A 4,429-nucleotide genomic window follows, 5' to 3' on the forward strand; every position below is an offset into this window, starting at 1 on the left:
GGAATTCCGAAACAGTGTGGCAATTAGCACAGCAATACTCTAAATGCTCCTGCTGTTGCCTGGTAGTAGTGACCGTGAAGCTCTGGGGACAGGAGGAAAGACTGAGGCATGCTAGGTGGGAGACAGTATTTAACAATGTGTGTAATGTATCTGATTGTTTCTAAGCAGATGCTGGAGCAGGTGTTGAGGGAGCTGCAACCCCTGTGCATTGCAGAGCAGAGGTTTATTGAGAAATTCTTTATGCTGAGTCAGGATGCTGCAGACCAAGAGGGGCTCGGGGTAAGTCAGCTAAGTGAGCCATTGATCCTACCATGAGAGAGTTAACCTTTGGGAGCAAGGAGCTGAGATTAACCTGATGCTTGAGCAATTTCTTATCTAACTTAGCATCTCTATGACTGTGTCCCTAAGCTTGTATATGGAGTTGTAGTGTGAGGCACTACTACTTCTGCTGAGTTGACACATAAAATTTATCTTCTACCCTCCAAGTGGGAGAATGGAAGTCTCTCAAGAGGAATGGTACTCTCCCTCCCCCCATTCTTTCTTTCAGCTACCTGCCACAAGCAAGGGAGGGAAGGATGTAGCGTTTCCTGAGAAGTCTCATTGGCCCAAGACTAAGACCGAGTACGTGGATGATAAGTGATCTGTCGTGCCTGGAATTCCTGGGAGTTTGTGTCTGAGGAATTGGCTGCATATGACAAGGGGTTTTTGTCTCATGACTGTGGTGATTTCATACCTCTCCACCCTTCATCAGGCATTTCAGGGGACACACCCCAACAGCACGCATTTGTGCAGCGCCTAGCACAATTGTCTTCTGGTCCATGATAAATTTATGGAGAAGATGGTATGATGAGATTGCCTACAGTAGCATATGGCCCATCCATGACTGCTATTAGCATATATTGCCAATGGCTGCTTATGGGACACTAGATGAGGAGGGCTCTGAGAATTCATTCCCAAGTTTCTGGCTGGTGGGTCTTGCCCGCATGCTCAGGTTCTAACCAATCACCATATTTGGGGTCAGGAAGGAATTTTCCCCCAGGTCAGAGTGGCAGAGACCCTAGGGTTTTTCACCTTGCTCTGAAGCATGGGGCAGGGGTCACTTGCAGGTGTGAACTAGAGTACATGGTGGATTCTCTGTAACTTGAAGTCTTTAAATCAAGATTTGAGGACTTCAGTAACTCAGCCAGAGGTTATTTGACTATTACAGCAAATGCTATGAGGTTAGAGCTCCTAAGCACTACTGTAATACAAATAACAGACAGACAGCCTGCATCTTAGTGGAGTATTTGGACATGCAAAGTAGATCTATCATTTTTGTCCCCTCTGTGGCAGTGACCTGGGAGCAGAGCTGGTTAGAAAATGGAATTTACGTTCCATGGGAAATTGACACTTCGAAATTGCTTTCATTCTGAATCGGAACGAAAGTTGAAATTTACCACACAAATTCCAAAAAAAAATTGTATTTGGAATGATCAAATGTTTCATTCCAATGATGTCAAAACATTGTAATAAAAGAAGAGCTCGGTGTAGCTCAAAAGCGTGTCTATTTCACCAGTAGAAGTTAGACCAATAAAAGATATCACCTTGTCTCTCTATTACATACAAATACCCATAACGTTAAATATAATCCAGTACACTCCCACTTATCCAAATGCCCTTTATCCAAAAATCCTAATTATCTGAATCCACAGTGTCTCCCGTGTAGCCCTAGAGTTAATCATCCACTCATAACTTCTCAATTAGCCTCTTAGCACCTGTTAGTGCTAATCAATGACTTTGTATAGCAGCTACCTGCAGTTACTGAGATCTAATCCTGTATCAGCAACAGCAGCAGCTTGGCAGGACAGTTATGACTAATTCAGAATTAAATGACGACCACAGTCATTTTAATACAATTTTGGTGTTTTAATAAATTCAGTAAAGTTTGTAATTTATTAAAGAGTAAAAAACCAAGGACAGTATTAAACCAACATCAGCATTACTCCCTTTGTTCTACATATTTCCACATCAGTGATGCTGCAGCTCAACAGCACTTCTAGTTATCCAAAAGTTTTGGCTGTCTTCCAGGGCATTCAGATAACCGGGTGTGTGCTGTATATCAATAAAATATCAATAGTTCATATCATATAAGAGTCAAAATAAAATGAATCAAAACACTAAAGTGGAAACAAACTGTTTTACATTATCAAAACAAAGGAAATCGACTTTCTCCCGTCAACACAATCCCATGTTTTGACAAAACTGCATTTTCTAACCAGAGTCAGAAGATCTGCCTAGTGCAGTGTGGACACATCAGCACAGCTGCGAGACCCTGGTCCAGCAATTGTAGGGTTACTATGCAGTGTGGTCTCTTATGGGGGGAGGGATAGCTCAGTGGTTTGAGCATTGGACTGCTAAACCCAGGGTTGTAAGTTCAATCCTTGAGGGGGCCACTTAGGGATCTGGGGCAAAATCAGTACTTGGTCCTGCTAGTGAAGGCAGGGGGCTGGACTTGATGACCTTTCAGGGTCCCTTCCAGCTCTATGAGATAGGTATATCTCCATATATTATTATTAAGCGCAGATTTGGAAACACCAAGTCCATAAGCCTGGCTCCCACAGACCCGGCTAATCTTGCAGTATGGACACACGCACTGTGTCATTCAAAGGCATGTACTGTCCAGTTCCCACCAAGAGAGGTGGGATGCTCTAATGGCAGGGCACTGGCTTGGGACTCAGGAGACATGGGCAAGGCAATGTTCTGCCACAGACTTGCTGTGTGACCTTGGGCAAGTCACTTAGCCTCTTTGTGCCTCAGTTCCTGGTTATAAAGTTGGGATAGTGGCACTGTCCTACTGCACAGGGGTGTATATTCAGGATAACTACATTAAAGATTGTGAAGTGCTCAGATGCTATGGTAACAGCAGACTTATAACTACATAGGACAGATAAATAGGGGACTGTTGCTAACTAATATCACAAGAAGACAGGTGGGTAAGATTTGTCCCTCAGTCAATCCAGTACTTGAAGCCAGTTGGACAATGAATGAATGAAGTCAATGGGACAAAAAAATGTTGGCTTGTATTCAAATCACATTTACACTGGTGAAAATCAGTCGTCATGCCCATGGCTTACATCCGTGTAAATGAGTGTGGAATAGGACAAATTTGGGTCAAATTGCCTGAAATGTCACAGGACTCGGGGCAGTGCTGGTTAGTACCAAGTGTTTACTCAGCAGAGTGGTTGTGTGAAAGGGTTCTTTATCACTGCTTCTAGTCTGCTCACACGGGGAAACAAAGCACAGAAATAGGAGCAAATATATTATCAAGGTAACTGCAAGAATTCTGATAGTATTGTATCTTGAGACAGGATAGGACACTGGACTGGGGGGTCAAAAGTGTGCCCAGAGCTATTCATTTCACTGGGAATTGGGCATCCAAACCTTGACCATCGCAGTGTTATTGTTAAGTCACTGGTCATGGTAGGGCTATCACTTTAGAACAGGGGTCTCAAACTCAAATGACCACGAGGGCCACATGAGGACTAGTACATTGGCCCGAGGGCCGCATTTACTGACACCTCCCCACCCCACCGCCCTCAGCCCCGCCCCCACTCCACCCCTTCAATGAGGCCCTGCCCCTGCCCCCATTCCAACCCCTTCCCCGAAATCCCAACTCTGCCCCCTCCCTGCCCCCAGGGGGGGCAGGAGGGGTGTGGGGTGTGGTGGGGGCTCAGGGCAGGGAGTTGGGGTGTGGGGTGCAGGAGGGGTGAGGGGTACAGCAAGGGGTTAGGGTGCAGGGTGCGGCAGGGGGCTCAGGGCAGGGGGCTCAGGGTGCAGCAGGGGGCTCAGGGCAGGGGGTCGGGGTGCAGGAGGGGTGCGGGGTGCAGCAGCGGTTTCAGGGCAGGGGGTCGGGATGCAGGAGGGGTGCGGGGTGTGACAGGGGGCTCAGGGCAGGGGGTTCGGCTGCAGGAGGGGTTCAGGGGGCGGGCTCCAGCCCGACGCGCACCGGGGGCAGGGCAGGCTCCCTGCCTGCCTGCCTGCCCTGCCCCTGCACCGCGCTGCGCCGGGAAGCGGCCGAAACCTGGGGGAGGAGGGGCGCAGGGGTGTGTGTGGCTGTTGCTTCAGGCACCGCCCCTAGCAGCTCCCATTGGCCGGGAACGGGGAACTGCGGCTGCACTGTTTTAAGAGTAGACATATCTTAAGGCTTGGCCTACTCTAGGAAATTAGGTTGGTATAAATGTGTCGCTCAGGGATGTGAAAAATCCACACCCCTGAGCGATGCAGTTAAATTTACCTAACCCTGTGTGAAGACTGCTCTCAGAGAGCTGGATTATCTATGCCACCAGGATAATCCCTCCCATCAGTGTAGGTAGCATCTTCACTGAAGTACTGTATTCACCCATGAAAGGTTATGCTCCAATACTTCTGTTAGTCTATAAGGTGCCACAGG

At 47.6% G+C, this 4,429-nt stretch overlaps 1 protein-coding gene across 1 annotated transcript in view; it reads left to right on the forward strand.

The window, feature by feature from the left end:
- The first annotated feature begins 542 nt into the window (after positions 1-542).
- The window catches only part of LOC113406758 (exocyst complex component 1-like), a 12,903-nt gene continuing 9,016 nt past the window's right edge, over positions 543-4,429 (forward strand). Inside the window, exon 1 of the mRNA XM_029911950.1 lies at positions 543-621. The gene's annotated coding sequence lies outside the window, so the exon portion shown is untranslated. The remainder of the gene's footprint in view (positions 622-4,429) is intronic.

The sequence above is a fragment of the Terrapene carolina genome, unplaced genomic scaffold (assembly GCF_002925995.2).
Source record: "Terrapene carolina triunguis isolate 2854851 unplaced genomic scaffold, T_m_triunguis-2.0 Scaffold137, whole genome shotgun sequence".
Classification (NCBI taxonomy): Eukaryota; Metazoa; Chordata; order Testudines; family Emydidae; genus Terrapene; species Terrapene triunguis.